This window comes from Miniopterus natalensis, chromosome 1, assembly GCF_054644295.1.
Source record: "Miniopterus natalensis isolate mMinNat1 chromosome 1, mMinNat1.hap1, whole genome shotgun sequence".
Classification (NCBI taxonomy): domain Eukaryota; kingdom Metazoa; phylum Chordata; class Mammalia; order Chiroptera; family Miniopteridae; genus Miniopterus; species Miniopterus natalensis.
The window spans coordinates 104,768,804-104,782,227 of NC_142081.1; the positions used below are offsets into that span (position 1 = coordinate 104,768,804).

Below are 13,424 nucleotides of genomic sequence, written 5' to 3' on the forward strand. Positions count from 1 at the left end.
AATGCCTATTTGTCATAACACCACTGTCTCCCCGTAATGGATTTTTGTCTTGTGACCCCATTTTCTCTGACCGCACCATTGATTGTTCACTCTCTTTTCCTTGACTCTTGGATCCAAGCATTTGCATTGGTAAAGTCCTTGATGCCCAAAGCCATTTCTAGGCCTTCAGATATGGCTTGAGACCAGGTGATGAAGCTCAGAAATGTTAGTTCTTCTTGGCATGCATCAGGGCAAATAGGAAGCAGGAGACAGGAGGGCATAAGACAGATAAAGTGCTCTTTATTTCTCCCCTCAGTGAACTTCAATGAAAGTATGTTTCCTCTTAGCAAAGCTTCCAGATAATCCCACCATACAGGAAAAAAGGCACATCACAAGCAACATATCCTTTGCATTGCTTCAAGTCTTTTCTTGCCTGAATTACCTCTTCCCACCTTATTACTTCATCTTCATTTCCCTGCGTTTGCACCTTCCAAAGAAACTGTCAACACTCTAATCTTTGCTTCAAACTCTGATCTTTTTAAAAGGTCTGGTCTAAGATAGATGGCATTGCCTGGCCAGCTTGGCTCAGCGGTTGAGCATTGACCTATGATCCTGGAGATAGCGATTCGATTCTCTGTTAGGGCACATGCCCAGGTTGCGGGCTCGATCCCCAATAGGGAGCGTGCAGGAGGCAGCCGATCAGTGACTCTCTCATCACTGATGTTTCTCTCTCTCTCTTCCTCTCCCTTCCTCTCTCTGAAATCAATAAAGATATATTAAAAAAAAAAGATAGATGGTATTATTAATTTTTCATTGAACAAATATAGTGGGGAATAGAAAGACTTCTCAGTGCTATTAGTGGTTCACATTGTTCTTTCTACAATTAGTCCTGAAGAAGAGAACGAATGTCCCTTTTCAAAAGGCATACAAACCATTTCTTATAAATGAATACATTATGTGAGTGTCAAATAAGTGAATCCTAAGTGAATACATTAAGTAAATGCCCAGTAATAGTGAGATTTCACTAATAGGCACTTTGGCATGTCATAGTATGTAATAAAGCAAAAGTTATTCTGTGGCCTGATAGGAAACGTAAGATTTATGTCCTTATCTTCTCCCTATTTCCCTCTCAAATATTAAGTTAACTTGGAAAGTAAGCAATATGAATGATGGGATTATAAGTGATACTTGAACATTTCCCCTTTCAGCACTCTTTAAAAATCAATGAGATAGTGAAGATTTTTATCATTTTAATATAGCTTATATTTATATAATTAGGTATCATAATTATATGTTCAAATGATTACACGTATGAACACTCATTTCCTAGTTAGAGACAGTTAAGCTAACTATGTAAACATACAGTAATTAACTGAATGAGAAAAGCAAATACTTTCATCAAATGAATGTTAGAAAAAAATAAAAATACATACCTGTTTAAAATATTATTTGATAAAATCTCACATTTTCTATTTATTAGAAATTTGATGGGAACTGTACTTATTTTTCAGTGAGACTTGTAACAAGATTATCTTTTACCTGAAATAATGACTGAATAAATTTATTAGAAGAGGCAAAAATTCTTTTTGTGAATTGTCATGGTAGCATCATGGATTGTCTGTCATTTCCTGTTACTTCATAAATTCAACATACATTTATCTCTCTCTATTTTTTAATATGTTTTTACTGGTTTTAGAGAGAAGGGAGGGGAGAGGGAGAGAGGGAGAGAAACATCAGTCTGTTTCCTCCTGTTACTGGTGATTGAACCTGCAATCTGGGCATGTGCCCTGACCGGAAATCAAATCTGGGACCTTTCGGTGCACGGGAGGGCACTCAAAGGAGTCACACTGACCAGGGTACATTTATCTCTTTTTTTGGTTTTGTATCTTCAACATGTGCTTTTGTCAAAAAGTACCAACTGTTTGAATATATTTGATGTCTTGGGGCTTCTTGATGTTATGCATAAAGTAGCATTGGTTGATATACATTTGGAATAATGGGATCATGCATCTTTATAATTTTCTGTATTGAGGAATACAATATATGGAAACTCCTGATGGTAAAACTAAAATTTCAGATGTGTCCAAACCTTAATGATAGCATCTATAATTTACCTCATACTACTTAATGTTTTCAGTATTATAATACAGGACTTATGAATATAGTTTCACATACATGCATATATATATATGTATATATATATATATATAATAAGATACAAAATTATATATTGAATCTATATATCATATATATTTATAAATATATAAATGAACACATATTATTGAGGCAATATTCAGTAATTATGGGAGGTCGGGTATTGTATCTCTGTCACTATGTGGTTTTGGTTTTGTTATTTAAATGTATAAAATGAAGTTAGTAAAAAGAAAAATATATGATATTTAAATAAAATATTTTTAATGTTGTGTGTACTGATTTTAATTTGCAATAACCAGCTAGACAAAAACTTTTTGGGAGTTACCTTTAAGAGCTTATGGGGCAACAGGCAGAACTAGTCATCCATTTTCCTAGAGGACCTGAATTCCAAGTATGGGGTACTGGTGAGATACATTGGTAAGGGCCTTACTTCATGATTTAAAAAAAGTTTTAATTTCCCCAACCCTAGGGGTAGGAGTAAAATGTTCTCAGAAATTTCTCACTGTGAGTCTCAGTTAAAAGTCACATATGCTGTTAGGTCAATAATCAGCTTTTTAGATATGGAACATTATACATGGTTCCTTTTATAAACTAAAGAAAGGTAGTTTCCCTGTGCTTCATATCACAATTCCTAGAGCAGTCTGTTGTTTGTATTTAAGATTGGCAGTCCCTCACTTGTTTTCTCTACTTGTCTTCCTTAATGCCTCACCTCACATCCCACACCCCAGATACACTCATGTCATGTATCACGTGAAGAGTATTCAAACTATCAGACAAATTTAACACAGTGGTAATTGAGGCCTAAAACTGCAAAGTCTGACTTAACATTGTATTTTTGACATACACATTGTGATATATCAATTTTGTAGTAAGTATTTTATTTATATTTTACCTGAAATATGGTTTTGTTTTTCATATGCAATTGATTCTAAATATTGTGAAATAAACCTTCATTTATGTCTGGATGAAACTAAGTATTCATGAGTTTTTGTGTAGATATTGATTGCACAGACAGATGAACTTGTAACATAATTTAGTATCAAACAGCAAACATACAGTTCTAAATTTCATAAAATAATTTATTGAAATTAAATGCACTGATACCTTAAATACTGAGTATGAAGTTCTTTTCTAATAGAGCTTATTTACCTTCAATTGAAGACACACTAAAGTCTTTATGCATCTTTGCAGAGCAGCTTCTGCACCTTTCATGCAGCTCCTAATATTGTTTTTATGTAGCAGAATATGACTTCTGATTGTTTCTGTTCTGTTAATGGCACCACTTCTCTCTTCAGTTACCACCAGTGACTATCTATCCTCCATCATCCCTCTTCTTCCCATTAAAATTCAGGATTGGAAAACATCATTTAAACTTGAAACTTGATATTATTAGGCAATTAAGAGTTTGTCAGTCAGCATATTAATTCCAGTGATCAGGTAGATTTTATGATGGTCATTTATATTTGTGGAATAAATGTTGTAGTCTCCAGTAAGTACTAACGCATGTAATTCCAAGGATGGAGGCTCCTGGAGGACCTTATTTGTTCATTCTGTGGGGCCTGGCTTTGAAGGTAGAGCTTATGAAGGGCAGGTGAGAATGAGAAGAAAAGGGGTTTATCAGTCAGGGTTCAGCTGCAGATAACAGAATCTATTCTAGCTAGTTTAAGTATAAATGGAATAATCTAGGTAATTAATTCCTTACAAAACTAATTGTAGTAGATGCAGGAGAAGGCCCTAGGGCTGGGCCTATAGGAATGAATCCCAAAGTAACATCACAGCCTTTGCCTACCAAGGGGAATTGCTTTCTCTGTTAGAATCACAAAGTAACTCTTCTAGCAAGCATCTTCAAGAAAAATGTACCTTGTGATCCAGGGATTGAGAAGTCCACTCCAGAACTGTTGGTTCTTTTTCATAACCTCGATTACTGTAATTCTCACCTAAAAAATCAATTTCTCACCAAATACCTCTTCCCACAATTTGATTTTGAATTGTTCTCAATAAGACCCCAATTCTTTCTGCAACCTTAGTACAAGGGAGTCTGGTAAATGTAGATATTATCTTTCTTATCTCTGAATTACAATGTGTCCTAATCAAAAGTTGGAAGATGGTCAGCTATCAATGAAATGTATCCCATGGTCATTTGGGACAATTTCTCACCCACCTATCCCTATTATCTCTCTGATATTTACTGTATTTGGACAAAAGTCAAAATCTGAAAACATGTCTTGAATTTACCAAAGTGTTGAAGATTATACCCTATCAATCTCCTGTCGTCTGTGGAAAGCACTGCAATAGCACAGTCTTCCCTGTAGACCTCCTCTTTTAGCTTTAAAAAGCCCCCATCTTCTCCCTTATTTCCCTAGATTACAAATTCAAATTCCTTTTCTTGTCTCAGGAACATTCAGTCCTAAGAATTCCAGATGATATTATACAGGATAATTTTGTAATTTATTTTTCATCTCTCCATTTCAATAAGGAAAAACTATTCTGGTAGAAATATAAATATGGCAGAAGATGTTACAATGGGTTAAGTTGAATAATGTGTCCTCTCTTTACCAAGAGTTAAAGCAACTGTTCATTTTCTCTTACTCTTGGAGAAAGTTTCTTCAAACTAACTGGAATTAAAACCACCCGAGTCTGTCTCCATTAATGACACCAGAGTGAGACTGAAAACAGACTGTAATTTCAGGTAGAGTGAGGCCTGGATTCTAGCTCCTACATATACAGGTTGTGGGAAAATCATTTTACTCCCTTCAGCCTCAGTTTCTCATCTGTAAAATAGAGATATAGCATCTAATTGATATGATTGGTATGAGAATTAGATGAGATACCTTAATAAAGCATTTGGCAGGGTAAGCCATTAACAAATATTGGCTACTTTTAGTAGACATACAGAAGCTTGTTAAAATCCTGGAACCACTATTTACTAATTGTATGGTCTTAGGAAAGTTAACCTTTCTGAATCTCAGTTTAGTCATCTGCAAATTGAGGATAATAATATTTACTTGTAGAGTTGTTATAAAGACAATTATGCAGAAGTGCCTAGTACAGGAACCAATACAATATTAATTCTCATGTCTTCCCTTTTTTAGCTTTATTCAAAAATGAAACAGGTTAAATACAAATTCTTTCAATATTTAACCGCAGCACTAATCTAGCGAGCCTCGAATGGTCCCTTCCCAATGAATAGTACAGCCTTTCCTATATTTAGGGCAAGTAATAAAGCCTCATATTCTTCTTTGAGAGTAGAATTGTTCCAATAAATCATTTATTTCCAGTGAATCCCAGTCACAATAAATAGTCTAGTCTCTGAGTTTGTTGGGCTCTCACCATCCCATTAATAAACAATCTCCATTTGCCACAGAATAAAACCGTAATGACTGTTGGTGATTTTCTAGTTCAATCTCTCTGCCCGGCCTTTTGGGACTTTTGCAGGACAACAGAAGGTTGGATGCAGGAACTTTGAGAAGATGTGACAGCAATCCTTTCACCTTGTATTGTCATGAAGTCTGGCAGTTGTTTAGGGCTTTCTGATCAAGATGATTAGGATATTTTATCTTCAGTGTTAATAGCTGTTTTCTGAGCAAAAAACAGTTGTGGTTTGAGGCCCCCATGTCCAGGTGCTCCATATTTGAAGCAGAGTGACTGGTATCTCGGATAAGCTTCCAGGAACTCCTCACTTGGCCTGTTTCTGACTGGATCTTAATGCCCACTCTCCTTTTTCTATTCACTTCTAAATGATTTTTGGTAATCCAGCTGGGCTCCAGCCTTTTTTGGGGAAGAATCTTGCATTTGGTTGGGGTTGCCAGCTGACTGATCTTGATGATAATGAACTGGTGGGTGGTCTCTGAGCTGCTTCCCTCAGTCAGGGGGTTTCTTAGGTAGGATAACCATGCAGACCCGGTAACTTATCTAGCTCATTGATAAATGACTATTGTAATATCCAATTGTCATTGACTACAAGGTATTTTAAGGAAGGAAACATTGACATTTTGCACCCAATGCCAGCATCCAGGAAATATATAGAGGAAATTCCAAGGTCAGAAAAGATTAGTTGTTCTAATCTGGGCAGATATACTTTTAGAAACAGCTGATTTTTCATCAGTTAGTTGGTTAGAGGAAAGGTGTAATAACCTGACAATCTGTAGAACATCAGCCGGTCTTTTTGAAATGGAAATATTTATTACTAGACTCAACGTACATCTCCTCAAGGACCTGCCACCCAGTGACACACTGGAGCACTTAGGCCCATGTTATTCCTGATCCACTAAGGACCAAAACCTTCAGTGTGGAAATGGTCCAGATGGAGATGGTGAGCTAGGGAAATCTCAATTTACTTACACTTTGATGTTTCATAACAGACTCAAAAACAATGGTTTCCATAGGTTTATTTCCAATTGTAACAATTTGCTCTCTTCCACTTTCTGGTCCACCTTCTAACGCATAGTGGTTCTCAATAGCAATAAGAAAGTCTACTCCACAGTTTACTTTCTTTGGGCTAATAAAACACCCTCCTGTTGGGAGCCTGCATTCTAAATGGATTGTCCCTCCGTGGCTTCCATTATGCTTGCCTTTCTCGTGATTGTGCCATTCTACTCCTAACCAAAGTCCCGTGTTTTCCGGGTTCTCATAAAGTATATACATGAACAACCATCTGAAGGGGCACAGAGGCAAGTCCAGGAAGATCCTGAGTGCAGGAGCCTGTCCCTACAGAGTGTGGGGTGCACCACTTTCTCTCGGCACGTGGATATATTCACTAACTTGGACACCGTCCACATTCCACAAGATTTTCATAAGATTCCATCATATGAATGTGATTGAGTATTAACTCAACCTCCAGTCCCACTTCCCTCTCCTTCTTTTGAGATATTTTAGATGAATTATCAGAAAACACAAAATAGAATTGCACTGAATTATTTATTTGGCACAATCTGGCTAAATTTATCTCTTAGGAGAACACTAGAAGACCCTAATTACAAACATCTATGTCAAGCCTAATGCCAAAAGACATTCTCATTTTTCTGTAATTATGCTGGCATTTTTTTAATACCTTAAATTGTAAAACTTCATTTGGTTATCTTACTAATAAATTTAAATACAGTTATGGTAGAGTGCTGTCTTGGAGTGAGTGGAAGAGAGCAATTTATTTTTTATTACATTCCCAATACTCTGCAGTGTCTGCAATAACTGTTAATTTAGATTATATTTATTATAAAAATCATTAAAGAGATTACTGCTTCACTTTCAATGAGACTGAGAATGATGGTGAAACAATTCCTATAAGAAACACAAGAGGAAGAAGATGAAAAGTTGTTCAATACCAACACTTAAAAAAAATTTTTAACTTGTAAAATTTGTGGTAAAATAAATATTGATTTTTAAGTATAAAAGTCCTAAATTTAAATCAGAGAAAACTTTTAGAGCCCTGGAAGAAACATTATGGTGAAACTTCACTACCCTCCTGTATTTATTTACCCAATTTACAAAAAAAAAAAAAAAAAAAAAAAGGTGTTTAGAATATACTGTATGCCATTACAGTACTTTGTCCATAAAAAAATGACATATTGATGATTAAGTTGTGAAGGCTCACTTTAATGATTTATTTCTTTTTTAACCAATTGTTTATTCTTTCTATCATGAGTTGGCACTCAAATCTTTTAGATGCTTTAAACACAGCACTTCCAGAGCATGCAGTTTATTTATTGGGGTATTTCTAGTTCTTTCTTCAAGGGTATTACTTTCATTATTTTGCATTTGGAAAAACAGTGATCTCTATTTACAGGGTCTTCAAATGTTAAAAGTGGGTGTCATATTTTGCTTAACTTAATTTTTTTCATGACAAATTGTGTTTGCCTGCTAAGTACTGAATGCAGAAATGATAGAGATTAAACAAGATAACCATCAATTCTGTCTAGAAAATGAATCTAGATATCGAGAATTTTGAGATGGAATGTTGGCTTCATGTGTTAAAGAACCCAACTTTGTAATATGCCTTTAACTTGGCCCACAGTCTGAGATGGATCCTAGAGCCCCAATTATCACATTTGCATTTCAGGCAGCAAGGAATCAAAGGGAAAAAGATAAATGCACTCTCATCTTTCTCTTTTAAGGAGTTTCTTCAAAAAGAACACTTCTACTACAAGGTATACATGTGTGCAGAAAGAGTTAAATACTAGGTTAAGAAAGGCCTGTTTGCAGGGTTGGCCCTTCCTTGGTTGGCATCAGAGAATCTGGCTTTCAGGAAGTGTCCCACCATTCTCTGTCTCCTAGGCAGTGGGTGCTTATGTGGCCAGATCTAGTAAAGCTGAATCTCTAATGAGCTTCCCTGCTAGGCAGCATTTTCCACATGTTGCTATAATTGAGTGAGGAGGGAATTACGTACCTCTTGTGTGACTACATGGGGAAGAGATTCTTGGAAGCTTGTACCTGTTTTCCTCTGAACTTCCCCCCATACATCTATCCCTTTGTAAATTTTGCATTGTATCCTTTCACTTTAACATATCCTAGTCATGAATGTGACTATGTAATGAGTCCAGCAAGTCCTTTTTGAGTCATCAAACTCAACTTATTGCTCTATACGGTGGCTGAATTGTGAAGTGGATTTTATCTAATTTATGTTTTTATTGTCAGGGTCTTGAGGACCTCTGACAAAACATCAAAATTCAGTAAATGGCTATGATACTACTCAAATTATAATACACATTTTTTTAAAGTCCATCATAGATCTGGCGTGTTTTTTATTGGAATTAAGATTAGTAATATGATTTTGCATCTTTATTGACTTTCTCTTTTCAAGGTGACTGCATAGTTTTAGGTCTGAATGATTCGAAGGATGGTGTTGTCATTAACTGAAATGGGAAAGATGGTGAGAGCTGTTGTGGAGATCAAGAACTTATTTCGGATGTTACTTTGGGGGTGGAGGGTAGATACTGTTGCTTGTCAACTGGGATTCAGGGAAAAGGCCTCAACTACAAATACTATCTTGAGTGAACATCACATAAATGATATTTAAAGTACTGGAGGGATGACTGGGGAAGTGAGTGTAGATAGAAAAGAACCAAGCTTTAAGACACTCCACCATTCTGCATCAGGGGCGTGAACAGGAGCTGCCCAATGAGACTAAGCAGAGTGGCCAGTGAGGAAGAAGCTAAACAAATATCTTTCCATTCTCCTTGTGGAATAATTGGAGACTATCATTTATACTTTTCCCAATTTTCTATAGCTTTTAAGAAATATTATAATCCTTTAAAATTTAGTTTATGATAAAAACTGAAGTCAAACTTTTACACTTCAATCTTATTTGAATATATTTAGCACAGTGTTTGATATTTTTATACCAGCTTTATTTTACTGCTGATTCATTTAGTAGTCTATGTCTATTCTAAAACTTGTGTGGTTTTATGATAAACTAATTCATAATTCACATCACATATTATTCTATTTTTATTTTTATGTTATTTTTCCCTAGTGTTGCCAGTTCTCTTTAATGAATTTATCTTTATAAATTTACTTTTTCCATTTATCAAAGTTTACTATTGTCTGGCTAATTGCTAAGTCAATAACAATTTAAAATTTAACCCCAGAAAGGTATTATCTGATATTTTTCTCCAATTTCAACAACCCATGCTCAAAATATAATCAATCTTATGCTTATAAAGAGTAATGGGGAAATATTTAAATGAATTAATATAAATTTATTAAAAGTTGTAGAATTTAAACAAAACTCCCTCTGTGTATAGTTTATTATGAACATAGATGAATAGAGTCAATTTTCATTTGAAGAAATATATATGAAAGATCAATATCTCAATTAACTGAAACTCATTGTTGAATATTGTGTCTTGTGGAGTGGGATTTTATCTAATTTATCTTTTCATTGTCAGTAGAATTATAGTGCTAGGAATTCATTCAAGCAATAATGATTTTGTTAATTACTATTGTGTTCCAGGCTCAATGCTTTGGGCTGGAGATCCCAAGATCAAGAACAGCCTTTGCTATAATGGCTTATGGTTTATTAAAGGCAAGAGTTATGTCTTAGGTCTGGTTCTTAATAAATAGGGATCAAGATGAGGATTCACATACAAGTGATTTGTTAAGAAAGTGCTCTCAGGGGAAACTGCTAGTGGATCAAGAAAGCAGGATAGGAAAGGAAAGAAGGCTGGCAAGGGTGTGATTTTAGGAGATTAGCTTCAGCCTGATCCTGCAAAGAAAGTGTGGAGTGTAAATTATGCTTCAGAATCTGTCCTAACTGGAGACAAGGGAGCTGGGCTTTTATATCCAAACTAATCTTTCATTGGCTAAGAGCCACTGGGTAGAGCAGAAAGTCCAAGCATTCCCAAGACTCAGAGCAAAGTGGCTGCACAGCCCAAAGACCTTCTCCCATGAGAAACGGAATCCTAGTGAGCTAAATGTAAGGATAACAGGACTCTGAGAGAATCAGGCAGAACACCAGTTATTTGCAATCATGTATAAATAGCTAATTTATGTAACGTGTGATGAGAGTGCTCATAGAGGGAATTTCAGGGAGCTATGTTAACAAAGAGGACAGGATGTAATAGAGCTTTATGGAGAGTGTAAGCTTTCTAATAAAATGATTTCTGGAGGATCAGAGGAAGTTAACTAGATAATAGGTGAAGGAAAAAGGGAGAATATTCAGGTCAGAAGGAGATCTGTGTACAAAGGCTCAGAGTCCCATGGCCATGGAAGAACTGGAGTTGTAAAGTAGGGAGAAAATTTTCCTACTTTTTAGGCCTGTCCTGTGATTAAAATCAGATGATGAAATAGAAAAGTTTTTTGTAAATTATTAAGGAAGGAAAACCCTGTTACATGTTGTTTGGAGACTATGGTTAATATCTTGGTTATGCTACAAAATAAAACTCTTCCAGGAGGCAATTTGCATCGATCTCCCACATGTTGTATTTATAAGCATCTGTCACCTTCGATTTGAAATAATGCTAGCAGGCCCTATGGTAGCTCCATATACAAATAGGAAGCCCAACATTGTTAAAGATAAGCATTAATTTTATTTAGTTTATCTCACTGTTTATTCACACAAGAGATGAGGGAGTTCTTCAAAGTTGAAGTCCAAAGAAAAGCCACAGCCAAAAAAGGATCAGAAAATCTTGTCGTTTTTGCTTTTAGGCAAATTTAGTTTTAGAAATACCATCCTCAACCCAGCATTTTCCTTTTGTTTCCAATGCATTTACCATGATGATTCCGTCTCCTTCACTGTTCTGTTCTCTGGTTAATGAGAAGACCGTTTTGACATTCAGATTCTTTTCTTTATTGCTTCCCTGAGCTTCTTATTTGCTCTACACACACTGAGAAATTCTTCTTTATCACAATGTGGACACATACCAGGTAATAACTGTAATTTGTACATCATTTAAAGCTGTAAGTTATATTATTATTATTCATAGTATTAGTAATGCTAGTAGTGGTAGTGACTAGAAAAGCACAGTGTTTTATGCATGGGTATAAAAGTTTTCAGGTTAAAATGTTGTTGCTGCATTGCCTGACAATTGTGGTCTTTTTTATAAGTTAGATTTAGAAGCAAGTATGACATTGTGCTATAATTTATGGTAGACTGATACAATTTATTAAAAATTGAGCTTGTATGATCTGAGGTCCTGTGCCACTCAGAATTATATTTATTGTATTAAATAATTCAAAGAGAATGTAATTTTCTTTGATATTAGTGCAGCATAAAAGGATATACCTTTTTTCCAAAAACGTAATGAGCACTACTCACAATCACCTACCAAAGGTATTCCTTTAGACTCTCAGGCTAACACTCTGTAACACTCTTTGTTTAGATCCCAAAAGCTCTGGTGGCAAATCACCACAATAATTATAGCAGGTCAGACAAGACCATGTTTATCTTACTTTTTCTCTAGCTTTCTTTTACTGATGTGGCATCTCCTTTCAGAGAACAAACAAGGCTGGGGTACATTTGTCTTTACAGATTGACCTGAGTGTATATGGCCTAATTCCTTGGTAACTGATAGAAGGTGGCTTCAACTCACAAATCCTCATTCCCTACGCATTAATTAAAGGGAGAAACCTAGCAGTCTGAGCAGTGCCAAGGTCTAAGTCCTTACTGAGTTTGTAGCCTCTATGTAATATACTTTTTTGGATTCAGCCAGGTTTATCTTTGATCTGTGCTTCAGGTTTTTAACATTTTCTTAAGTTATCTCAATCAACACTGATTTTATTTAAGGGTAGATTAAAGCAATGATATATCAGAAGTGTCGTTACATCAGAACACGAAGTAGAAAATGTTATGCTGGGAATTGGATAACCTTAAGCTAAGTGTTATGCTCTATAAACTAAGAGGATTTCCCTGTTGTTTTTTCAGATTAGGTAGAAAATTAGAGTGAAACAATGTTTCCTAAATTCTAGTATCTTTCTTTTTCCATTCATGTTAGTTTTATGGCAATTGTTATTTAATGTCTCTGTAAACAGGATTTAAACACAATCATATTTAATAATGCAGCATATCTGAAATTGGATATATGTTATTCCCACTGTGGGACCAGGAGTTGTTCCAATATCCCCTCTCCTCTTTTTCCAGAGTTATTGAACCATCGGATTTCAGCAGTGGGCTGGGAAGGAGGTGCCATGCATGGCAAGGAGTACATTTCCCAGCCTTTCTTATTGCTAAGGATGAGATAGAACTATATGATACAAGCAGAATGGTCACAAGGCAGCATCCTAGAACTTTCTGTAAAAGGCAACCAGCAGGCACTTTTTGTCTTTCCTCTTTCCTTCTGCTAGGAATTGATGTGACAACTCGATCTGTAGCTAATTATTTTGGACCTTGAGCTCAAGCAACACATGGTAGGGAAGGGACCTCTAAAGAGCCGGAGTCCCTGAACAAAGCCTTTAAGTACGCATTGGCCTGCCTCATTCAAGATTTTTTTTCCAAGTCCAGGACAGAATCTAACTTCCATCTTATAAAAATCACTCTTAATTGTCTATCTTACTGAGAGCAGAATCTAATCCTCACCACTATACTTACCACCCCAAGTTTCAGTTTAAGTGCTATATTTTCATTCAACAAACACATGTGGATTATCTATTAAACTAATTGCTGGAAGCCAGGGTTGAAATACCCGTGAGGCCTTCAGTGGTACTCCCTGTGTGCTTTATTGCGTCCCAACGGCATTCTGTGTGCCTGTGCCAGGCTAGCTCAGAAGACTCTGGAAGGGAAGAAATTAAAAGTAAAGATGAATTAGTTCTACAGTTCTTGCATTGATAACAAACAGTGGTTCAGGTTAGAGTCCAGCAAT

At 35.8% G+C, this 13,424-nt stretch overlaps 1 protein-coding gene and 1 pseudogene across 1 annotated transcript in view; one reads left to right on the top strand and one right to left on the bottom strand.

Annotated features, from left to right (window-relative positions):
• MDGA2 (MAM domain containing glycosylphosphatidylinositol anchor 2) overlaps positions 1-13,424 on the top strand; it is an 826,450-nt gene that overhangs the window by 447,510 nt on the left and 365,516 nt on the right. The window lies entirely within an intron of this gene.
• Positions 5,460-6,777, bottom strand: LOC107529548 (tubulin-specific chaperone E-like; annotated as a pseudogene).